The sequence below is a fragment of the Vombatus ursinus genome, unplaced genomic scaffold (genome assembly GCF_900497805.2).
Source record: "Vombatus ursinus unplaced genomic scaffold, bare-nosed wombat genome assembly UNPS02014847.1, whole genome shotgun sequence".
NCBI classification, from domain to species: Eukaryota; Metazoa; Chordata; class Mammalia; order Diprotodontia; family Vombatidae; genus Vombatus; species Vombatus ursinus.
In genome coordinates, this window is record NW_020954625.1 from 4,324,256 (window position 1) to 4,349,795 (window position 25,540).

The 25,540-nt window shown below is 44.0% G+C and overlaps 1 protein-coding gene across 12 annotated transcripts in view; it reads left to right on the forward strand.

Moving 5' to 3' along the window:
* Nucleotides 1–20,885: 20,885 nt before the first annotated feature.
* Nucleotides 20,886–25,540, forward strand: part of LRRC20 (leucine rich repeat containing 20) — a 103,434-nt gene continuing 98,779 nt past the window's right edge. For 6 of the 12 annotated variants that reach the window (XM_027840707.1, XM_027840697.1, XM_027840703.1 and 3 more), the window contains exons 1-3: nucleotides 20,886–20,972; nucleotides 21,779–21,852; nucleotides 22,671–22,849. The gene's annotated coding sequence lies outside the window, so the exon portion shown is untranslated. Of the gene's footprint in view, nucleotides 20,973–21,322; nucleotides 21,633–21,778; nucleotides 21,853–22,670; nucleotides 22,850–25,540 lie in introns of those variants that run through there. The other 6 variants (XM_027840696.1, XM_027840699.1, XM_027840704.1 and 3 more) reach the window with 4 other exon arrangements.

Below are 25,540 nucleotides of genomic sequence, written 5' to 3' on the forward strand. Positions count from 1 at the left end.
GGGCCCGGGCTGGGGCGGGGGGGGGCGGGCCGGGGCGGGGCTGCCGCGCTCGCTCCGCTCAGTCGCCGCTTCCCTCCCTCTCCCGCCGCCGCCGCCGCCGCCTCCCTCCGCCCGCCCGCCGGCTCCTCCCCTTCAGCCGCCGCCGCCGCCGCCGCCGCCGCCCGATCCTCCGGCCTCGCCTCAGCCCCGCAGCAGCAGCAGCGGCGACGACGACCGGAAGCGAGGAGGGAGGCGGGGGGGGGGGGGGGCGCCGGAAGTGAAGTGGGATGGGCGGGGCCCGGAGCCGCGCGTCCCAGCCCGGGGCGCTTAACCCTTTCGGGCCGCGGTGCACTGGCTGCTGGGCCTCGGACTGCTTTCTTTTTTAATTTAAATTTTTTATTTTCGGTTCCAAATTCTTCCCCACCCACTGATGAGGCAGGAAATATGAAGTCAGGCAAAACCTATGTCCTTTTTAGCCACGTTGCAGAAAAAAGACAAGAAACAAAAAAAATGTCAAAAAACAAACAAAGTCTGCTTCCTTCTGCCTTCAGCCGCCTCGGTTCTCCCTCTGGAGCAGGGGGACAGCATTGTTCGTCGTGGGTCCTTCGGCAATGTCTTGGATCATTGTATTGCTGAGGACAGCAAAGTCACTTGCAGTTGTTCATCACACAGTGTTGCTGTTCCTGTGTGCAACCTTTTCCTGGTTCTGCTCACTTTGCATCAGTTTATGCAAGTCTTCCCAGGCTTCTCCGAAACCACCCCCATCCTCATTTCTTGCAATAGTGTTCTGGCACAATCATATACCACAGCTTGTTCAGCCATTCCCCAACTGATTGTGATTGGGGTTGTGGTTTGTCCTTTTCTCAAAGAGGACCATGACATCAGGGCGGTGACATCATGACTTGCAATTGACTTGGATTTGAGTGAGGCAGGGCTGTGCAAGGTCACCAGCCTCACTTTCTCCTCCAGAGCCGTCTGGGTCCAGTGGCCAGATAGCGATCAGGACAGGACCACTGAAGCTGCACCCCCCCAATTGTTGGTCATCAGTTCACTTTCCAATTCTTTGCCTACACAAAGAGCTGCTATAAATATTTTTGTACATATAGGTGCCTTTCCTTTTTCTTTGATCTATTTGGGGTACAGACTGAGTAGTAGTATTGCTGGAGCAAAGAGTATGCACAGCTTTATAGGCCTTCCGGCATAGTTCCAAATTCTTCTCCAGAATGGTTGAACCAGTTCACAACTCTACCCACAACACATTAGTGTCCCAATTTTTCCACATTCCCTCAAGCATTTATCATTTCTGATAAATGAAGTGGTACCTCAGAGTTGTTTTAATTTGCATTTCTCTAATTGTTATCAATATAGAGCATTTTTTCATACTTTGATTTCTTCTGAAAACTACTTATTCGTATCCATTTACCATTTATCAATTGGGGAATAAATTTTATTCTTGAAAATTTGATTCAGTCCCTATATTTTTGAGAAATGATACTTTTATTGAGATATTTGCTGTAAATTCCCCCCCCCCCCCAGTTTCTTGCTTTCCTTCTAATTTTGGCTGCATTGATTTTGTTTGCACAAAAACTTTTTTAATTTTGTGAAATCAAAATTATCCATTTTATCTCCCATGATCCTCACTATCTCTTATTTGGTCATAAACTCTTCCCTTATCTGTAGCTCTAACAGGTAATTTTTTTCCATGCTCTCCAAATTTGCTTATGATATTACCCTTTATGTCTAAATCATGGACCCATTTTGAGCTTATCCTAATATTTGGTGTGAGATGTTGATCTATGCCTATTTTCTGCCAAACTGCTTTTCTAGTTTTCCCAGCAACTTTTGTCAAATAGTGAGTTCTTTTTTTTCTTTCTTTTTTTTCTTTTTCTTTTTTTTTCTTTTTGGCTAGGCAATGGGGCCAAGTGACTTGCCCAGGGTCACACAGCTAGTAAGTGTTATGTGTCTGAGGCTGGATTTGAACTCAGGTCCTCCTAACTCCAAGGCTGGAGCTCTATCCAGTGTGCCACCTAGCTGCCCCTCACATAGTGAGTTCTTGCCCCAGTAGCTAGGATCTTTGGGTTTATCGAACCCTGGGTTACAGTAGTCATTTACTTTTGTATATTATGTATCTAATCTATTCCATTGATCACCACCTCTATTTCTTATCCAGTACCGAACTGTTTTGATGATTACCACTTTGTAATACAGAGGTCTGGTACTGCTAGCCCCTCTTCACTTTTTTTTTTCATTGATTCCCTTGATATTCTTGACCTTTTTTTCCTCCAGATAAATGTTGTTACTATTTGTTCTAGTTCTATAAAATAATTCCGTGGTAGTATGATGGTATGGTGCTGAATAAATAAATTAATTTGGTTGTATTGTTGTTTTTATTTTATTAGCTTGGCCTACCCATGAACAATAAATATTTCTCCAATTGTTTAGATCTGTATTTGAGTGAAAAGCACTTTGTAATTGTATTCATATAATTTTTGTATGTGTCTTGGCACATAGACTCCCAAATATTTTATACTGTCTGCAATTATTTTAAATGGAATTTCTCTTTCTATCTCTTCTGCTGGATTTTGTTGGTAATTTATAGAAATGCTGTTTATTTTACATCCTGAAACTTTGCTAAAGTGTTGTTTCAACTAATTTTTTTAGTTGATTCTTTTAGGTTCTCTAAGTAAAGCATTATATCATTTGCAAAAAGTGATGGTTTTGTTTGCTCATTGCTTATTCTTTTTCCTTCCATTTCTTTTTCTTGCTATAGTTAGCATTTCTAGTACACTATTGAATAATAATGGCATCCCTGTTTCACTTCTGATCTTATTAGAAAGGCTTCTAGTAAGGAATGCCTTACTAACTCTGATCTTGGACAAGTCTGCTCCTCTGTGTCTCAGGCACCTAAAAATATAAATTACAAAGAAGGTGCAACAATTCTAAATCATAGATCTAGTCTCAAACCTGTATATGGCCCTAGAACTAGGGCTAAGTCACCTAGCTGGAGAATGGGTCTTAAAGAAGGGAAAAAGCCTATTTAAATCCTGCCTCTGACACATACTGGCTTGAGTCCCTAAGTCTCTCTACCTCTGTCTGGCCCAGGCAGAACTCTAGGATGATAAACTGCAAAGAAGATGATATTAAAAAACTCAGATTCAGTTTCTATCCCTATCCATTATAAAATCCTATTTTTAATGATAAATTGTGTCTGATAGCACCTTGGAAAAAACCCTGTTCAAATCTTGCCCCAGTCCCTTGCTGGCTGTGTGACCCTACGTAAATTGCCTAATCTCTCTGAGATTTAGTTTTCTCATCTGTAAAATGAGACTAATAATCCCGGGTATGGTTCTCCAGCGGCTCAAAGCATTTTTTCAAAGTTGAAAGTAAGACTTAAAAGCATTAGGTAGAATGTAAGATTCTCTTTTTTTAATAATAGTTTATTTTTTTTTCCTGCTTATATGTAAAGACAATTTTTAACATTCATTTTTTATAAAATTTTGAATTCCAATTTTTCTGTCTCCCTTCCTCACCTCCTCCCTCCCTAAGATGGTAAGTAATTTTACATAGGTTATAAATGTGCAATCATGTAAAACATGTTTCCATATTAGTCATGTTGTGAAAAAACAACTAGAACAAAATGAAAAAAAATAAAAATAAAAAAAAGTGAAAATAGCATGCTTTGATCTGCATTCAGACTCCATCTGTTCTTTCTCTGGATGTGTATAGAATTTTCCATCACGAATCTTTTGGAATTGTCTTGGATTATTGTATTGCTGAGAAGTAAATCAATCACAGTTGATCATTGAACAATGTGGCTGTTACTGTGTGCAATGTTTTCCTGGTTCTGCTCATTTCACTATGCATCAGTTCATGTAAGTCTTTCCAGGTGTTTCTGAAATCCACCAGCTCATCACTTCTTATAGCACAATAGTAGAATGTAAGGCTCTTGAGGACAGAGTCTATTTCATTTTTGTCTTTGTATCTCCAATCCCCTCACACATCATTAGCACATTAATCAAGGCTTATCAATAAGTTGCACAAGTGTCAATTGTTATTTATTGTAAGGACCCGTAGAACATAAAAGGTTCCAGATGAGAAGGACCTTAGAACTTAGGACATTATATAGCTGAAAAGAGACTTTAGAACATGCCAAAGGTGTAGAGATCCTAGGGATAGGGACTGGATCTGTAATTGGGATGACATGAATACCAATATATCTACCAACATATTTTAGTTCCTTCTTTGCTACTTAGAGAGACCCTAGAGCAGCCATTTGCAAACTTGGTTTCAGAACCTCTTTAGAACTGTAAAAGTTATTGGGAATTTCTCAAAGCTCTCTTGCTTGTAGGGGTTATAGCTGTCAATGTTTATTGTATTAGAAATTAAAATGTCTTAGTATTATTATGAAAATAGTTTTGATGTCGAGGACCTCCTAAAAGGGTCTCCAGGACATCCATACTTGAGAAACGCATTGAAATCTTAAATGACTTGCCCAAGATCACACAACCAGTATAAATCAGAAGTGGGAGACAACCCCAGGTCTTCCTAGCTTCAGTGCACACCTGTTATTCACTATGCTGCCTCAAAGGACAGGCCTTATAACAAGGAATTTCAGAGCTGAAAGAGTTTTGAGATGGCAGCCCTTTAGACTACAAGAGCTGGAAGGCACCTATTCACCTTCAAATTATCTCGATTTATAGACGGGGAAACTGAGCCACAAAGAATGAGTGTGGTTTGCCCAAGATCAGTGTCAGCCCATCAAAAAGTGTTTCGTGCCCGGCATTATGAAGGTCAGGCCGGCCATGCTCCCTCCCCCAGAGGGAGCTTGTAGTTTCACTAGTGAAGTGAGACTTAAACAAAAACCAATTACATCAGCATTATAGACAGATAAACTAAAGTGCTAAATTGTGCAGAGTGGATAATTAGAGAACAGAACAGTCTATAATGAAGGGTAATGATGCCACATGAAAGATATCATCAAAGGGGCAGAAAAGGAGGTGGGCGAGGGCATGTGTCAAGTAAAAGATAGCAGATGGCCAACCAGTGTGGTCCCCTGGAAGACTCAGATGGCACAGTGGATAGAGAGCTAGACCTGGAGTCAGGAAGAACTGAGTTCAAATACAGCCTGAGATACTACTTGCATGACTCTGAGCAAGTCATTTAACCTCTTTCTGCCTCAGTTTCCTCATCTGTAAAATGAGAGTACTCCCAAGCATGTCCTTCTGGCCCTTACCTTTGGGGATCTAATGAAATGATATTTATAAAGTGCTTTGTAAACCTCAATGTGCTATAGAAATGCTAGCTAATATTTTTACTGCATACCCAGTGTCAGGAGTTAGGTAAAGGCCCCCTACACTTTTGCCTGGACACTGAGGAAATTTATCAAGAGTTGTGTAGGATGATAAAGCATGGATAGATTGGGATCTGGACCATGGGAGGGAGTGTGGGATGGACAGATTGTATGATGAGATAGAGATAATAACTATCATATGAATTAGAGAAGGGAGGGGTTGATATGGACTGGACCCGTCGGAGAAAGCCTCCTCTGGAAGGTCAGACTTGGGCGTGAAAAGGCTGAAACAAAGAGAGGTCTTCACCCTCTGAGCTTTTTAGAATGTATAGAATTGGCAGAGTAAGGAGAGTAGCAGGTATAGGAGAAAGAGCTCAGAATATGGTGATTTGGGTTTGGACTTTGTTCCGGGCACTTGCTGTCTGACCATGAATAAGTCAGCAAACCTCTCTGAGTTTCAGATATCACAGAAGCTCCAAACTGGAAGAAACCTCAAAGGGTCGATCACTCAAGCAACACGGAAAGCAGAGATCCCCTCTAACACATCCCTGACAAGTATTCATCCATCCTTCAATGACAGGGGAATTATTACCTTCCAGAGCAGAACAATCCACTTTGGGACAACTCTGATGGTTAGGAGACTGAGCCCAGATTCTCCCCTTTGCAATTCCTATCTATTCTCCTTGTTCCACCATCTGGGCTTGGGCAGAATGGGTCTAACTCCCCTTCCACATGATGATATTTAACAATGTCATGAGCCCTCTAGGATCTCCAGACCCTTCAACATTTTTTTTTCCTCTTCTGGCCACATTCCAGTTTTTCCACGTCCTTCCTTGTATGAGGTACTCAGAATCAAACATTGGACTCCAACAATAGCCTAACGAGGATGGAGACTGAGACAGACGGTCACCTCCCTTTTCTGTCTCTCCAACACTCCGAGAGCACATGAACATTTGGGGTGGTCAAACCACACTATCTTGCAGTGTCCAAGTACCCCAAAGCCTTTTTCACAGGAACTGTGATCTAGCCACACACACACACACACACACACACACACACACACACATCTAAAATTTTGTCTGCCGTGTGCCAGGCTCTGTGCTAAGTGTGGGAGATACAATGAGAGACAGAAACATAGTCCTTGGCATCAAGAGCTTACAGTCTTTTACTGGTGAAGTTGCTTTTTTGGACTGGACTGTTCAATACACATTCATCAAGCACCCACATACCTAATATCAGGAAGAAAGGCAGGTAAAGGCCCTCAGCACTGTTGGCTGGACACTGAGGAAATTTATCAAGAGTTGAGTGGGATGATAAAAGCACGGATGGATTGGGATCTGGACCATGGGAAGGAGTGTAGGATGGACAGATTGTACCGTGAGGTAGAAATAGGTGCCAGTGCCTGTGCTAAGCACTAGCCATACAAATAAGCAAAAGACAGTCCCTGTCCTCAAGGGGCTAACAGTTTAATGAGGTATGACAATGTGCAAAAAGGAAATTGAAAAGGGGTGTGTGTGTGTGTGTGTGTGTGTGTGTGTGTGTGTTTGTGTTTATGTGTTCTGATTATCCCCTCCCTCATGGTGGAAGGGACTGGGAATGTTTGGCTTGGTTTAGAGAAGGCTTAGGTGTTATAAAATAACTTTCTTTTTTTTCTTTCCTTTGGTTAGGCAATGGGGTTAAGTGACTTGCCCAGGGTCACACAGCTAGGAAGTGTTATATATCTGAGGCTGGATTTGAACTCAGGTCCTCCTGAATCCAAGGCTGGTACTCTATCCACTGTGCCACTTAGCTGCCCCTATAAAATAACTTTCTTCAAGTATTTGAAAAGTTGTTACTGAAAAGAAGAATTAGTTGCATAAAAATGTTTTACATGACTTCATATTATAATGGGAATCATATTTCTTGACTTCTCAATAGATGGGGAGGGAGGAGAAGAAGGGAGAGAAGTTGGTACCGAAAATTAAAATTAAAATTAAATTAATTTTTTTTTGAAAGAAGGATTAGCTTTAGTCTTCTTGGCCCCAAAGGGCAGAACTAGGAACAATGGGTGGTTGTTGCAAAGAGGAAAATTTAGATTTTAAACTTTCTAAGGAAGAAAACTCTTCCAAAGTGGAATGTGGTCCTTTGGAGAATGCAAATGCAGGCCTCTCGTTGGAGATTCCCCACTTACTGTCTTCAAGTCTTCAAGTCAATCAATCAATCAATAGTTATTAAACACCTACTATGTGCCAGGCACTGTACTAAGCTCTGGGGCTGAAAAAAGAGGCCCTCATGGAGCTTGCAATCTAATGGGGGAGATAGCGTGCAAACAAATATATACAAAGCAAGCTATTTACAGGATAAAAAGAAAATCATTAAAAGAAGAAAGGCCCTGGAATTGAGAGGGGTTCGGGAAGGCTTCCTGTTGAAGGTGGGATTCCAGCCGGGCCTCAAAGGGAGGCAGGGAGGTCAATAGTCATGCAGAGGCCATGTGTAGAGAGGACAGTAGAGCAGAGTCTACTTCGGGCATAAGCTGGGCCGAATGGTCTCTGAGGTTCCTTCCTGAGAGGCTCCCTCTCAAAAGGCTGCTCTGAAATCCTTCAGCTCTGTGTCTGTCTGCCTTAGACTTTTGGAGTAATTCTAACTGTATCAGCTTCTATTCTACTTGGGGCAGGGGTAGGAATAAGAGGTACACAGGTAAGTAAATACTCAAAATATTCAGAATCCATCGAAGAGATTTCAGGAGGGAGAGACCAAAAAATCTGGGGGGACCAGAAACAGCTTTTTTTTCCCCTTTTCTTTCAAAAACATTTTTTACACATATTGTTTCTGCGTTATTCCTTGACTTCATTTTCCATTTATATGGGAGCAGCCTGGGACAATGAATAGAGCATGGGATTTGGATTCAAAGGATCTCGATTCAAATCCTGACCCTACCACTATATCCATGGGTGACCTTCTATAAGTGACCTGACGTCCCTAGGCATCAGCTTTCTCACCGATAAATTGAGAGGGTTGGATTACATTACCCAGAAGGTCTCTTCCAACTTTAAATCTTTGATCCTATAAGACAGTAAGGTATACTCAACTCAGGGATACAGACATGGATAGGATTCCTGCCCTTAGGGAACTTTCAATCCAATTGGAGAGAGAAGCCTAGTACACAAATAACTAGATTGTGGTGGAGAATAAATAAGACAATAGAAGTGAAAGTATTTCCAAATCTGTAATTGTTTTACAAATGAAAAATAACATTATTATTATTATTATTATTATTATTTTTATTGTTAGGGCAGGGAAACTTGGAGTCAGAAGGTCTGAACTGGAGTCTTGGACTAGCTTTTAGCAGGGTCATTTTCTTTATCTGTAACGTTTATACCACCTACCTCCACGATTGTAGTAAAGAAAGTGCTTCGGAGGCCTGATGGGTTGCCAAAATGGGAGTCAGCATTAAATTCTAGGAAAGTCTTTTTTGTATCGGGGACTGTTGAATCCCATAGGCTAAGAGGGGAAGGGACCTCGCCATCTGTTTAGACTAATCCCCTTATTTCACAGAGGAGGAAACAGAGGCCCAGATAAGTACAAGGGGACAGGGTCAGGATTTGAACCCAGAGCCTCCAGCTCAGAAACTATGCTTTTCCCACTGTACACCACGGAGCCTAAATCCCACCTTCACCAAGTATTTCCTGATGCCCTCAAATGCTAATGCCTTCCCTCTCTGAATTATTTCCAGTTTATCCTGTCTGTAACTTGTTTGGATACAGTTGTCAGCATGTGGGGTTGCCCCCTCTAATAAACTGTGAACTCCTCAAGTCTTTTGCCTTTCTTTGTGTCCCCAGCACTTAGCCAGCGCCTGGCACATAGTAGGGCTTGATAAATGCTTATTGACTTACTGAGCACAAGCTCTGTTGTTCCCTCAAAGCTTGAAAGCTTAACTACGAGCCAGTAAACGGCGGGCATGTTTGTCATCGAGGGACCTCCTTGCCAAGGGTAGAGCTGATTCATCCACAGAAGCCTGGCCACCAGAGCATGAGGGTTTTCTGGCCACAGCAACTCATAAAACTGTCTACTAAGGTGTGGAGGTGTTGAGATAGGCATCGTGAATCCTTGATGTACCAGCATTTATTGTTAGCATGATTATCGCGGTTTTTCTCATCTTTATGATTATGATTATGATTATGATTATGATTATGATTTTCTTGGTGATGGTGGCGATAGTAGAGTTTGTATCCAGGCAGAAAGGGAGTGGTCCAGGCATTAGTATAGACACACCCAGGGGAGCTTTGAGGATTAACTACTGAATCACTGCGAAGGCGAAGGAGAGTTTAGGACAATGGAAATGATCTGGAAGGTCCCAGAGCAGCAGCCAGGAAAAAAGGCCTGGGGACTGGGGTCGTGGGAGGGGGTAGAACTGGGGGGAAGCTGGAAACAAGGACTCCTGGGCACTAGGCGATTTGGGAGCTCTCCAGTCTGTGTGGCTGCAGGTGAAAGGTGGGTCCAGATGGACAGGACAGGTCCTCTTCCTCTTCCTCTTCCTCCCCACCCCCATCCCAAATGCTAACAGGATGAAAACATTGCCGGGGCGGGGGGGGGGGGGGGGGGGGGGGGGTGCGGAGAGCTTCAGCTGCACTTTTTCCCAGTCTGGAGCAAAGTCCTTTGCAAAAAGAAATGTCTTGTCATCATAACAGTGAATGACAGACCACACCCAATGCCAGCCTGCGCCCAGAGGCACAGTACACCACGTACAGTGGTCTGGCCCCAGAACCGGTGGCTGCCAAATGGGAAGCAGGGTCCCTGGGCCCAGCAACATTGCTGTCTCCTAGACAGAACTCGATGCTGCCAAAGAAAACCTGGGGGTGGGTGGCAGCGGAAAAGCCCTGGCTCCATTGTAGACAATTCAGGTTTCCATCCAGCTTCTGATACTTACCCATGTGACCTTGGAAAAAGCACTTTAACTCCATGGGGAGAATAATAATAGCTAATTTTTATTTAGAGCTTTACACATTTCATCTTACTGGTCCTTATAACAACTTTGTGCATGAGGGTCTATTATGATTCTCATTTTACAGATGAAGAAACTGAGGCAGACAGGTTAAGTGAGTTGTCTAGAGTTACACAGCTAGTAAGTGCCTGAGGTAGGATTCAAAATCAGGTCTTCCTGATAGGTCTACTATTCTTTATACCACTTAGCTGCCTCAATTTGTGTTATCCAGTTTCTGTAAAATAAGTAGAATTGGGACTAAATGACCTCAGAGGTCTTGTCCAGCTCTGTATCCATGATGTCTTTCCAATGATTCCCTTAACAATTTGGTGGTGTAGTGGATAGAGAGCACTGGACCTGGAAGTAGGAAGACCTGAGTTCAAATCCAGCTTCGGATAATTTTACTAGCTGTGTGATCCTGGTCAAGTCAATCTCTGTCTGCCTCAGTTTCCTCATCTGTAAAATAAGAGCACCTACCTCCTTGGGTTGTCTTGAGCACAAATGAGATAATCATAGCAAAGTGCTTTTAGCACAGTGCCTGGCATAAAGTGAGTACCATATAAATGTTAACTATTATTATTAAATAAGACATAGATTCAGAAAAAGCTTTGGCCAAAACATAATGTCCACGCCTGTTTAAAAAAAAAAAAAGAACACTACAAAGCACAGGAATAAATGGAATTTTCCTTAAAACGATAAGAAGTATCTATCTAAAACCAAGAGCATATTATCTCACTAAGGGGGACAACGGGAAGGGGTAATGGAGATTAAACTAGAAGCCTTCCCAGTAAGATCATGGGTGAAGCAAGGTTGTCCATTATCATCACTATTATTTACTATTGTACTAGAAATTCTAGGCATAGCAATAAAACAAGAAAAAGAAATTAAAGGAATAAGCATAAGCAAAGAAGAAACAAAACTATCACTTTTTGCAGATGGTATGATGACAACCATCTAAGAGAACCATCTTAGAATCAGAACTTGAAGAACCCTGGAGAGTCAACTAAAAAAACTAACTGAAACAATTAACAACTTCAGCAAAGTTGCAGGATAAAAAGTAAACTTCATTTTTGTATGTTACCAACAAACTCCAAAAGGAAGAGAGAAAGAGAAATTCCATTTAAGACAACTACAGACAGTATAAAATACTTGGGAGTCTACCTGCCAAGACATACACAGGAACTTTGTGAACACACAATTGCAAAACACTTTTCATACAAATAAAGAACGATCTAAACAACTGGACAAATGTTAATTGTTTATGGTAGACCAGTAATAAGACTAACAATATTACCAAAATTAATTTACTTATTTAGTGCCATATCAATCAAATTACCAAATTACATTACAGAACTACAAAAAATAACAACAAAATTTATCTAGAGGAAACAAAAGGTCAAGAATATAAAAATATATCAATTTTTTTTAAAAAGTGAAGGAATGGGGCCTAGCAGTACCAGATCTTAGACTATACTATAAAGTATTAATCAGCAAAACAATTTGGTACTGGATAAGAAATAGAGTGGTTGATCTGAGGAACAGAGTAGATACACAATATGCAGAAGCAAATGGGCACAGGAACCCATTATTAGATAAACTGAAAGATTCAAGCTGTTGGGTCTAGAACTTACCGTTTGACAAAAGCTGTTGGCAAAACAAGAAAGCAGTCTGGCAGAAACCAGGCATGTACCAACATCTCATTCCATATACCAAGATAAGCTAAAAATGAGTATATGATTTAGATGGAAAGGGTACTATCATAAACAAATTAGTGGAACATGGAGGAGGTTATCTGACAGTTCTATGAATAGGAGAAGAGCTCATGACCAAACAAGAGATAGAGAGCTTTACAGGAGGTAAAAATTGATAATTTTGATTACATAAATTAAAATGTTTTTGCATAAACAAAACCAATACAGCCAAAATTAGAAGAAAAGGAAGAAACTGGGAAGAAAATCTAAGCAGCAAGTTTCTCTGATAAAGGTCTCATCTCTAAAATATATAGGGAACTGAGTCAAATTTTCAAGAATAAGAACCATTCCTCAATTGGTAAATGGTTAAAGGATATAAATAGGGAGTTTTCAGAGGAATAAATCAAAGTTATCACTAGCCATATGAAAAAAAAATGCTCCAAATCACTAATAATTAGAGAAATGCAAATTAAAACAACTCAGAAGTACCACCTCCCATCCATCAGATGAGCTAAGACGACAAAAAAGGAAAATAACAAATGCTGGAGGGAACATGGGAAAATAGGTACACTAATACATTCTTGGTGGAGCCGTGAACCAGTCTAACCATTGTGGAAAGCAATTTGGAACTGTGCCCCAAAACTATTAAATTACATGTACCTTTTGACGCATCTACTAGGTCTGTACCTCAAAGAGATCAAATAAAGAGGAAAAGGACCCATGTTTACAAAATATTTATAGCAGCTCTTTTTCCACTGGCGAAGAATTGGAAACTGAAAGAGTACCTAACAAGTGGGGACTAGTTGAACAATCTATGGTATATGAATGTGATGGAATATCATTGTGCTGTAAGAGATGATGGAGATGATTTCAGAGAAACCTTGGAAGACTTGAATGAACTGACACAGAGTCAAGTGGGTAGAACCAGGACAACAATTTATACAGGAACAGAAAAATTGTAAAGATAATCAACTTTGAAAGACTTAAGAACTCTGATCAAGACAATGATCCATCACGATTCCGGAGGACTCACAATGAAACATGATGTCCAGCTCCAGATAGAGAACTGATGGACTCACAGAGCAGAGTAAAGCATTTTTTCTGCTTCTTTCTTGTTCGTTTGGGTTTTTTTTTTTGACATGGCTAATGCAGAAATTTGTTTTACATGACTACACATATTTACAATGGGTTTTGTTTTTCTTGGCTTTCCAATGGTGGAGGAGGAAGAAAGAGAGAATTTGGAACTAAAAAAAAATTTTAAATACATCATTTTAAAAAGAAAAACACCCTAACCCCTCAAAGGTCATTCTACGATCCTCAGGGAGAGATGTCATCAGCCTTACTACTCTAAGACTTAGTCTCATCCGTGCCAGTAGGAGTTGGGATCCAGAATATAGCTACATTGTGTTTATCCTGCCTGTCCACTGATCTGTAAATGTGTATCTCCCTGGTAGAACATAAGCTCCTTGAGGGCAGGGAGTGATTTTCATCTTTGTATCTCCCTCATACAGAACAGTGCTGAGCACAGAGAAGATGACTAATAAATACTTCTTCAACTGAATTTGAACACGGAGAGGCTATGTTCTTGCTCTGTCATACAGCCAGTTAAGTGGCAGAACTGGGATTTGGCCTCATGTCCTAACACTGTTTCGGATGCTCTTTTCCCGATGCCGTGGTTTCCTTGGGAGCCCCAGAACAGTTTCTGGTGTTTAGGTCCCTCTGATTTTCTCCCAAAACTGTCTGAATAATGTATTATTCATGGTGTTTCACATTCTAAGATTGAAGAAGGGAAAGGGGAGGGATGAGGAAGAGCCAAGTTGGCACCTTCTTTGAAGGCAATGAAATGTCAACGGACTCCCAAGTGCAAATAGATGGTGAGTTGATAAGCCGTTGGGGAGCTTCTCAGGTATTGAAGAGAAGGAAGCTGATAGTGTCCCACCTTGGGAAGGCCTCTGTTTCCTGGGAGAGGCCATAAAAAAACCCCACGGCAGTGGAAATTGACTGTTGGCTACTGGGATAGCAATGAAGGTAAAAAAATGCTGTATTTGGAATCAGAGGACCTGGGTACCGGCCAAACCTGGGGCCTTATTAGTTGTGTACCTTTGGGCAAACCATTTTTTGGGCCCTCCAGGCTCAGAGTGAATATAAATAGTAACTGTTTCTCTTTTGGCCAGCAACCCTGAGGGTCTTCCCTTCCCAGTTTGATTTTTTTTTTTTTTTTAATTAAAAGGGCTATCCCTTGACTCACTTCTTAAAAAGGCCTATTCACTGAATGGGCATTGGCTCACTAAAAGTGAGAACCTGAAAAGACCTTAGCTTAAAGGGCCAAAGTCTTCTATTGCATCCTGGGCCATCTCCAGTCGTCCTGATGAATATCTGGCCACTGGACCCAGATGGCTGTGGAGGAGAAAGTGGGGCTGGTGACCTTGCACAGCCTGCTCTCACTCAAATCAAAGTCAATTGCAAGTCGTGTCATCATCTCTGATGTCATGGTCCTCTTTGAGAACGAAGGACAAACCACACAATCCACTTTCTAAGTTTCAGTTTTCTTATCTGTAAAAGGAGAGGACTAGACAGGAGGAAGTATGCTACAGTGGGTAGGGCACTCAACTGGGAGCCAGGAAGTCCTGGGTTCAAATCCTGCCCAAACACTTTTCTAGCTGTGACCCTGAGCAGTCCTTGAGCATCCTTATCTCTAAAATGGGGATAATAACAGCACCTGTCTCACCGAGGTATGAGGATAAACTGTTAACATATGTAGAATGCTTTGCAAACCTTAAAATACTCTATAAATGCTAGTTATTGTTATCATTACCTGTCAAATGAAGGGACTAGATTCAAAATCTCTGAGGTCTATGAATCCTATGATCCTATGATTTGAGGCCTGTAAGGTCTCCTGGTCCTAATCTATGATAGGGCTCACCCTCCCTTCCAAAGCCGCATGTTCCATTTGAGGCAGCTCTGATTTTAGGGATATTTTTCCTTAGATAGAGCTCTCCTCTCTGAAACTTCTGTCTCTTACTCATAACCATGCCCTTTAGGCAATAAACTTAATTCCCTAAAGGTTTACACAGGGTTTCCAGTTCCATCTAATGCTGATTTTTTTTTCCTTGGTGAGAGCCAGCAGCCACCAGTCCTGCCAACATTTTCCTTCTCTTTCCTTCCCTTGACCTTAATCATAGTCTGGTTTTCAACAGACAAACCAGTTGTTTCCCTCTCCCAGGTCAGATCATTCAGGAGCAAGGTGGGAGAGAGACAGAGACAGACAAAGACAGAGAGAGACACAGAGAGAGGTAGAGAGAGACAGAGACAGAGATAGAGAGAGATAGAAACAGAGAGACAGAGAGTTGCTGCAGGCATGCCTTCAAGAACTAGTCTTATAGCACACCTAACCATGTGCTCTGGGATTTAGACTCAAGTCCTGCAGTATTCCACATCCAAATGTGGAATGGATGGTATCACTGCCCTCACAGGCTGCGTTGCAACTACTATATTACACATATCTCCCAGTAGAATGTAAGTTCCATGAGGGCAGGAACTATGGAATATTTTGTTGATTTATCTCCCCCAGATTTATAACACTAATATTCTTTTGGTGCTATCATTTGGCTAAGAATCATGGACTAGTATAGTCTCTGAAGAGGTGAAGCTAGAGATCCCCAAAGGGCAATAGAGAGATATATACAGTGTGCAGGAAGAGTCTGTGTGACTTGGGGAAGGCACTTCACTACTCTGGGCCTCAGTTTTCTCCTCTATAAAACGAGGGGGTTGGATTAGATGCCCTTGAACGTCCTGTCCAGTACTAAATTTATGATCCTGAACAATGGATAGGAAGAGTAGTATAAAGGATGTTAACAGATGTAAGGAATGATATCAGAAGAGGATAATTTCAGAGAAACCTGGGAAGACATGTATGAACTGATGCAAAGTCAAATGAGTAGAACCAGGAAACAATTTACACAATAACATGATTGTAAAGATAATCAACTTGGAAAGATTTAGTAACTCGATCAACACCATGAGCAACCACAGTTCCAAAGGACTCATGATGAAACATGCTGCCCACCTCCAGACTGAGAACCGATGGACTCAAGAGTGGAGCTTGAAGCATATTTTCTTTTTTGGGGGGGAGATGGGGTGACGGTAGGGTGGGTGGATAACATGGCTAATATGGGAATTGGTTTTGCATGGCTCTACATATTTGTAGTAGGTTTTGATTTCCTTCTCAATGGCAGGGACAGTAGGGGAGGGGAGGAAGATTTGAAATAAAAAATAAAACAGAACTAAAGAATTGTCAGTAGAGAAATCAAACAACATTTATTAAGCACCTACAGCCTGCCAGGCACTGTGCTAGGCATTAGGGATACAAAACATTCTGTTCTAAGACACTTAACCTCGCCAGACCCCACTTTCCTCTTGTAAATTGAGGAGGTTGGATTAGGTGGCCCGAGGTCCCTTCCAATCCTAAATTTATGACACATAAGCTAATAATAGGCACTGAGTGTTTACTGAATGATTGCTTGCTGAGGAGTTGATCCAAGCTTCTTTCTTGGGGGCAGGGACCATTTCAGTTTCAGCATTATATTCCCAGTGCCTCACACAGTGCCTGGCATGTGCTCTTAAAAGATATTTGTTGAATTGAATTGACTCTCTCTTCTAGAAGGACTGAGGTTATCTGATTTCTGAGAATGCTCAACTTGGGGAGGGCTACCTTCCTCTCTTTTGGTCTAACTTGGAACAGCAAGACTCATGGTGGAAACAATAACCAGAGGGGGTGGACAATGGGGGCTTTGCCCAGGGCACTGAAGTTAGACTATGTAAACCCTTGTAGTCCCTCAGTGGTATAGAAATTACAGACCTGGGCATCTAGCGAGCAGGAATAAATTAGAACAGGAAACTACCAAGTGGTAGGCTAAGATTCTCTCCTCCCTTTCTTTTCTTCTCCCATATCAGTTCTAAGTAGAAGCATTGATCTTCCTACCCTAGGGTAGTGTGCTGCTCATAACCCACTAGGGTCACATCTTGGTAGAGGAGAAAGAACATGGGCATTGGAGGCAAAGGACCTGTGTTCCAATCCCACCTCGGATACTTCCTGTGTGATCTTGGTCAGGTCAGCTTCTCCAGGCTTACTTTTCTTGTCTGTAAAATGAAGAGGTTGGATGAGAGGACTTCTGAGACCCCTCCCAGCTCTAGATCTCTGATCTTACAAAAAAAAGCTTCATGCAGATTGTCCTGGGTACAAAAATTCCTACTTTCATGTCTTGTCATGTGGAGCCCATTTCAGTTCCAATGTCATTGTAGCAGAAGACAGAGTAAAGAATGAAATGGGGATCAGGGGTTAGGCTCAAATTCATTGAGAATGTATCCTGTTTTGTTTTTATTTGAAAGTAGTTCAGTGGAAAGTGTCTGGAATTTGAAGTCAGAGGGTCTGGGTTCAAATCCTGGTCCTGGCACTTTTTACCTGTGTGATGTTAAGTAAGTCATTTAAGTCCACAGGGAAAACCTCAGTTTTCCCATCTGTCAGAGGAGGAGGATGGATGAAGTGATACCAAAGTCTTTTCTAGCTCTAAAAAGATGCTTCTGTGGCCAGCAGGATCAAAGAAGTTATTGGGTGTGGGGTAGAGGGGAATTCCTGTTCAGGTGTGTGTTGGATCTTATGGCCTCCAAGAAGAAGTCAAAGAAAGAAGAGAGAAGTCTTTGAGCTTTGGGGAATCCTTCAGGGGGAAAGAACCCTCATCTCTGCCATTCTGTCTAGTTTGTCTCCAGCACACACATAGGACTCCTTCCAGCCCTGGCCCTAGTGTTGAGAGATGGTCACATCTATAAAGGCCCTGAGGATGGAAGTGACTGATAAAGAAGCAGATACACCCAGTAACTTCTTGGGTCTTGCTGGTCACAGAAGCATCAATTTAGACCTGGAAAAGACTTATACTTCACTTCATCCATGGAGCCTGCCATGGAGACAACAATGCTGCCATTGTACAAAATATCTCCTCTCTTCAGGCAGCACACAGTAGGGGCTTTCAGGGGCTGCAGGAGGCCTGGCTGCTAGTTTAGACAACTGCACAGAGATTGCCATTTGTTTGACTAGCCTTGGGGCTGCAGATTAGGGGTTCTGGCCACTTCATTGTGTCCAGGGAGACAGTCTCACAAGAATCTTGGGTTGAAGGGATGGAGGAGTCTCCCTCTGGAGGGGAGTGGCCTCAGTTTCACTTCTCTACAGCCCTGTTGCTGTGCTTTGATATGCCACCTTTAGAACCTGGAAAGTCAACTTTCTTCTTAGAAGCTGTCCATAGCAATGGAAATTTAAGGAAGCAGACAGCTTAGAATCCCAGAATCTCAGAGCTGGAAAGCACCTTGGAGGCCACGGAAAGCAACAATTCTAAGAACAAGACCTCCCCACCCCCCAACAACATACTTGACCAATCCTTTCCCATTCTTTGCTTGAGCACCTCTCATGACGAAGAACTCATTTGATGTAACGTGGAACCATGAGAAGTCACTTCACTTTTACACAACCAACTTTCCTAATTCAGAAAATGGAGATAATAATAACACTTGCGGCAGCTGCCTCACAATGTGATTATAAAGAGCCAAAAATACAATGTGTATCACGCACTTGGTAACCCTTAAAGTACCACATAAATGGCAGTTATTATTATTAATAATTACCTCTTGAGACAGTCTATTTTTCTTTGGAATACCTGCCACTGTTAGGAAGCCTTCTCATACATCTAAAAATCAGTAAACCAGATTTTTGCTTGGACCTGTGATATCATTAGCTTGTTGGGGATTCCCTAACAAGGGAGGGTATGGGAACTCCCTTTCCCACAGGCATTCTTCACATGAAGACCCTGAACTAGATTTTTAAAAAGTTAGATAACTATATTTCAATATAATCGATTTCCTTTGTAATTTTGTGTATTTTGTGCCTTAAAAACACGATTCTGAGAAGGGATCTATAGGCTTCCCCAGTCCATCAAAGGAGACTAGAACACACAAAAAGGGGTTGGCTTTTCCAAGAGGCAGATGGGTCACTTGTCAATAATTTATAGTCTCAGAGAGCTGCCTACGGTTTCCAAGTTTAGCTAAACTGATCCTCAGCGGCAGGCCTATCCCTGGACCATCCTGAGCACCTTTTCAGTTTGGTAGGCCCTGCCAGAGCTTTTACTCTCTGGGCATAGCCCTTGAAGACCCAGGACTACCATTACCTTGCTATATACTACAAAAGGTGCTGGGGGTATGACTACTGGAGAATGCATAATGGGCATTAGGATATTTCCCTTATTCTCATACAAAAAAAAAATTTATTAAGCATCTATTTGTGCAAGGCACTATGTAACCACATGACCGGTGAGGTCCCTTCCAGCTCTTATCTATGATCCTGTCTTAGGTGCTGGGGATACATTGAATAAAGGAAAAACAGTACATGGTACTGAGGGGCTTAGGTTCCTTGGTAGGGAAAGAGGCAGGAAGGGCATGTACATACAGATAAGTACATACAAGATAATTTTAAAAGTAAAATTTTTTTAAATTAATAAGCATTTTTTTTTCTCCCTGCTACCTCTTCCTCCAATTTAGATTAAAAAAAGAAGAAAAACACAACCTTTGTAAAAATATGCATAGTCAATCAAAACAGCTTCCTCCATTGGTCAAATCCAAAAAATGTAGCTCTTACTCTTCACCACTCTCTGTGAGGAGGTGGGTAGCATATTTCATCATCAATCCTCTGGAATCATGGTTGTTCACTTCATTGTTCAGCTTTTAAGTCTTTCAAAGTTGTTTGCTGTTACTAGATAAATTCCTCTCCTGGTTCTGCTCACTTCACTCTGCATCAGTTCATATATGTCTTCCCATGTTTCTCTGAATCTCTTTCTATACCAGATACTTTGAGGAGAAAGAGGTGTGCTGACCATTAAAGTAAAGGTCTCCTACAGAACATGGTCCCTTGGAGAAAGGCAGAGATGCTAAGAGGCAGCCTTGAGGAAGGAATGTAGTTCAGAAATGGAGGAAACCCTGTGCAAAGGTAAACAGTTCTAAGAAAAGCAAAAATTCAAGGAAGCCGTAAGTAGGTCACCGTGGTTGGATTCCAGAGTGTGAGATTCCCGCTGTCGGGGCATTCTGCAAAACATCTCCTAAACTAACCAGCGTGAGGCATTGTAGGGAGCGCGGGGATGGCTCAGAAAACAGCACCACATCACACCCCGTGCTCTTTCTTCAGTCGCATCCCAGGTGGCAGAGTAGAGAGCGGTACTTGAAGTCAAGAGTGTAAACTCCGATATTAACCTGCCCCAGGCTCAGTTTCCTCTCTTTAAATGGTTGCATTCCCTGCGCCGACACCACAGGGCTGTTGTGACGATCCACGCTTGGCAAAGCTTACAACCCTCTCTAAATGCCAGCCACGGCAGCAGTCCTTCCGCGTGGTCCGCCCCGTTGGGACGTCAGCTCCTTCCGAGCAGGGCGGTCTTGCTTTGCTTTCTGTGTCTCCAGCTTAGCACTTAACTTGGTACTCAGCTGCGCAGAGAAAGCACTTAATAATGGACGTCATTCATCCTTCCATCCATTCAGCAGCCGAGGCACTTACCCATCCATCTATCCTTCCCTTTCTCCCACCTCTCCATCCATGCACACACATATCTCTCCTTCTGTCCATTTACCCATCCATCCCTCCAATCATTCCTCCATCCATCCCTCCATCCCCTCCCTCCCAACCGTTCCTTTCTCCCCTGGCCAGGGAGGCGCCCGACGCTGCACCGGAGGGGGAAGGGCAGAGAGAGGAGGGGGCGCGCGCACGATTCATTCTTTCTCTGTCCTTTTCTCTTCCAGCCCAGGTGGGGCTGCCGAGCGCTGATTGGCTGCCCTCGGACAAGAGGCGTGCCTCCTGAGGTTGTCGCGGTCGCGGATTGGCCGAGGCTGGCTGCGCGCGCCCGGGACTGCGACTGCCCCGCCCTACCCCCCTCCCTCCCGCCGGCTCCGGAGCAAGGGGCCGGCGGCGGTTGTCGTGAACCGAAGTGCGGCGCAACGGTCGCAGGGGGCCGGAGACAGTCTCGCTGTAAGTGGAGGAGAAAGCAGACCCCAGCGGGCGGCCCTTTCTGTGCCCTGGCAAAAGAAAAAAAAAAAGAGGAAGAGAGGGAACCGCCGCGTGACGTAGACAGCGCGAGGAGACCTCGGGAGGGGGAGGGGTAACCTGGAACGGAGGGAGGGAGGGAGGAGGAGGGCCGCCCGCAGGGCCCCGCCCCAGACGTAGCCCCGCCTCTTCGGGGGAGGAACCGACGCGAACTGAGTCCCGCCCCCATTGCCATCTGGGCCCCTCCCCCCCAGCCTGGGTGCGGGGCCCTGGGAGCCTGGGGGGGCGGGGTGAGAGCCACCTCCCGGGGGCGGGGCCAGCGCTGCAACGTCGTCCGGCTACCTGAACAGAGAGGAGGGCTCTGGGGGCTGTGGTGGGGGGAGGGCGGCCCAGGAACCCCCCTCCCCCCACAGAGCCCCTGAGGAGATCACCTTTGCATCCTGGCCTGGGAGCCCGAGGCTGCGTCGTCCGCCTTCCTCATTTGACAGATGGGGAAACAGGCTCCCAGACAAGAAGGGACTTGTCCAAGGTCACACGATGTATCCAGCTGTGGGACCCTGGACGAGCCACTTCACCTCTGCCTGCCTTAGTTTAGCTCCACCCTTCCAGGATCGTTGAGGATCAAATGAAATAATATTTGTAAAGGTCTTTGCAAACTTTAAAGTGCTGTATGGATGTTACCTACCGTTATTCCACCTGGAGTCCAGTGAACTTGTTTTTTTAAATTGATGATATTTCAATTTAATTGGTTTCCTTTGTAATTCTGTCTGTTTTACTTTATTCGTTTACAGATATGATTCTAGACATCACCAGACTGGTCATGCTGCCTCTCTGACTTAAGGACCAACCCTCTAATATCTTCCAGGTAAGGAAAACAGGCCCAGAAAGGGGAAATGACTGGCTGGACATCCCCCACTAGCAAGTAGCAGAGAGGGCATTGGAACCCAGGGCTTTTGCAGTTGAGTTCTGGGACCCTTTGTCTCCTGCTATCCTAAAGGCCAGTGCCTCGGCTGAACTACGGAGGTGAATAGAAAGCCCTGGAAATGCTTTTGTTGGGGTAGGGGGAGGAGGGAGGATTGTGGGGGACAATGTTGGGGTCTTCCTGGTGCTGGGTAGTTCAGGCAGAAGTTCTTGATCAAGTTATCCAGATTCAAAGACTGCTGTTTTTCCCACCCTAAGGCTCATTCCCAGGCCTGGGAAAGTGAGGTAGCTCAGTTTGTGGTCTCCTTTACTCAGCTTAGACTCCGGGAATGGTCAGCTTCCTGTTTGCTAGCTTTCTTTTTGTTACAGGGTCCTATTAGAAATATTGCAGTCCTGCAGTGAGTCCTAGGAAGGATGAAAGGATGTGTCACCCTGCTTGGGTTTCCCTGAGGCTGCCCAGAGGCTCAAGTTTCTTGTGCCTGTACTAGTAACTAAATATAGGAGCAGCTGGTGGCAAGAGGGGGTGTTGAAGGCAGCTCCTTTGCATACATCCCTGGGCTTTTGGGACAGAAGAGGAAGGGTGGCTATCGGGCAGCTGGTGCTCACTTTTTTTGAGTGCTGGACCCCTTCGGCCCAGTCTGGTGAAGCCTGTGGCACCCTTCTCATGATCATTTTTGTAAATGTATGAAGTAAAATACAGAAGGTTACAAGAGAAACCAATTAGATTGAATTAGAGTTATCAAAATATTTTTTTAAAAAAAGCTCACTGGACCCCCAGCTTAAGAACCTCTGACCTCGGGAGCAGAGACGTGTTCCTGGATTTTCTGCACCCCTCAGCCCATTCCCTACAGTTGTATACTGTGAAATCACTGAATTCCATTTGACAAATATTTGACGAGCACCTACTGTGGGCAGGACCTGGGGAAGCAAAGATAGACAAGGTAGGTCCTACTCTCTAGGAACTTAAAATTGAATGAGCAGGTTCCAGAAGAGAGAGGTGTGTGGACGAGAGGTTCGGGCAAAGTCCTGAGGAGGGCAAGATCGTTTTTGCTGAGGGTGAGTGGATGGCTAAGGGCAGGGAGGCTCCTGGAGGAGGCTTCCCAGGGTCAAGCCTCTAGGGGGAGAGGCCATTCCAGGCATAGAGGACTGGTTTGATGAGCAGCCTGGGAGAAGGGTCTTTGGGTCCTTCCCTTGGTGATGTGGCCTGAAAATGTTGTGGGCTCACTGTGTGTAAATATATGTGTGTGTGTGTGTGTGTGTGTGTGTATATATGTGTGTGTGTGTGTATATGTGTATAATCCTAAGATGTTTGGGGATACTAACTAGGGAGTTCTGGCCCTGCTGTCTGGGGCTGCCTCCTGGACTTGCTGCTCTACTACTGGGCCTGGAGTCAGGAAGACCTGGGTCCAAATCCTGCCTCAGACATTTAATAGCTCTGTCACTTGGACTAAGTCACTTAACCCTCTGGCCTCAGGTTCCTCCTTCACTAAACTAGAATTTGCAGTGAGGAAGCCAGTGCTGATGGGCAACTGTTCTGTGCCCAAGGATAGTTAGGTACTATCAGCTTTGGGATTTAAACTCAGGTCCTCTGACTCCTAATTCAGCACTCTCACCGTGACACCAGGATTCAGACAGACAAACAGACACTCCTCTAGATTGGGAAGTGGGTGGGAGGTGAGAAAGAGGAAGCCACCAGATTTTTCACTAGTGTTTGGCTGTGCTGGGATGGAGATAATTGGTCAATAGTCTGAGGGGTTGGTTTGCTTGGTGACGTTAGTTGGATTTTTTTTTAAAGGATGGAGGAAATGAGAGTGTATTTGAAGGCTGCCAGGAAAAGAACCAATGTCTAAGGAGAGGTAGAAAATTAGGGAGACAAAGAGGAATGATCCAAGGGACAAGCTGCCTGAGGAGATGGGAGGGGACAAGGACACCAGTAGATGGGTTGACCTTAGTAAGAAAAAGGGCCACCTCATCCTCTAAGACTGGAGCAGAGACTAAGATGAAGAATGATACTGAAATGATTTTTAAACATTATGTTCTTTAATTTACAAAAATTCCTCTCCGTTCCATTTCCCCCTACCCCACTTGAAAAAGAAAAAGAAAAAGAAAACCCCAGTAACCAACGTACACAGTCAAGCAAAACAGATTCCTGCACTGGCCACGTCCAAACACTGTCTCCGTCTGGGCCTTGAGTCCATCAGCTCTCAGTCAGGAAGTGGGCGGCATGTCCTGGATCCTGCTGAGGTGGTTTAATGTGGAATTGGGGAGATGAGGGAGCTAGAAGTGGGAGAGAGTCTGCTGACAGGGGAGCAGTGGTAGGGGAGGGGGAAGGAATCGACTTTGGGGAGTGGTTAGGGAGGAATACAAGGATTGTCACTGAGGAATGAGTCCAGGCAATAAGCATTTATTAAGTGCCTACTGCAGACCTGGCACAGTGTTAGTCATAGGGGGAAAAATGCAGGCAACAAGAAAGACAGTCCCTGCCCACAAGGGGCTTACATTCTAAAGGGAGAAGATCATGCCCAAAAGGGAGCAGAAAAAGGGACAGGGGAAGCTGTCCACATGGAGCTGTATTGGAGAAGTCCAGAGAGTTAAGAGAGTGAAGGCATGAGCATGCATGACCTGTGCACATCCTCAAAATGTAGGTCCCCCGAGGACTTCCCCAGTCAGAACTGGGGGGGCGGACGCATCATTGCGGGGGAGAAAACCAAAGTGAAGGCCCAGCTGAAACTGGGTAATAAACATGTAAGGGGCCCAGGCAGCCTGTTGCCAGGGAACCAAGAAGGAAAAGTTGGATGGTGAGAGGATGCCATGTCTCCCTTGATTCTGAGGCCAGCTCTCAGTCTGCTCTGTTATGGTACCTTTCATCGTAGACTAAGGTCCATGATAAACGTATTAGAGAGTTACAGAACAAGATGCCATGTGACCTGCAGTGGGGAAGGTCATTATTCCTGGGGGATCAGGGGGAGTTTCCTGGAAGAGGTGACATGGGAGATGGACTTTAAAGGATGGTGAGAAAGCCATTCTAGGAACAGCTGGAACAAAAGCATGAGGGTGGAGCAGTGAGGAATTTGTTTGGTAGGTGGAGAGGAATCTAGTCTGGCTAGAATTTAGAGGTCTTGGAAGGGATACTATGAAATAATACTGGCAGGATGGAGCCGTATTGTGTAGGGCCTTGAATGCCAGGCAAAGAATCTTGGGCATTATCTTATTTTTGACAGGGAGCTCCTGAAAGTTTTTGAGCTTTGGCCTTACACTAGTTGGTCCCCATTGGCTACCAAAGTCAAGGGTCCCATCCCAGTAAGGGTTCCATTGCAGGGAGGGGAGGTGCAGATAGTTGGCACATCAGCTTAGAGTGCTGGGCCTGGACTCAGGAAGATCTGACTTCGGCTTCAGACTTTCGAAGTTATGTGACCCTGACCAAGTCACGTCATCATCTGCCTCATTTACCTTAACTGTAAGATGGGGATATAATAACAGCACCTACCCCCCAGGCTTGTTTTGAAGATTAAATGAGATAATATTTGTAAAGCTCTTAGCACAGCACCTGGCATTTACTAGGTTCTATACTTGGGCAGCCAGGTGGCACAGTGGATAGAGTGTTGGGCCTGGAGTCAGGAAGACTTATCTTC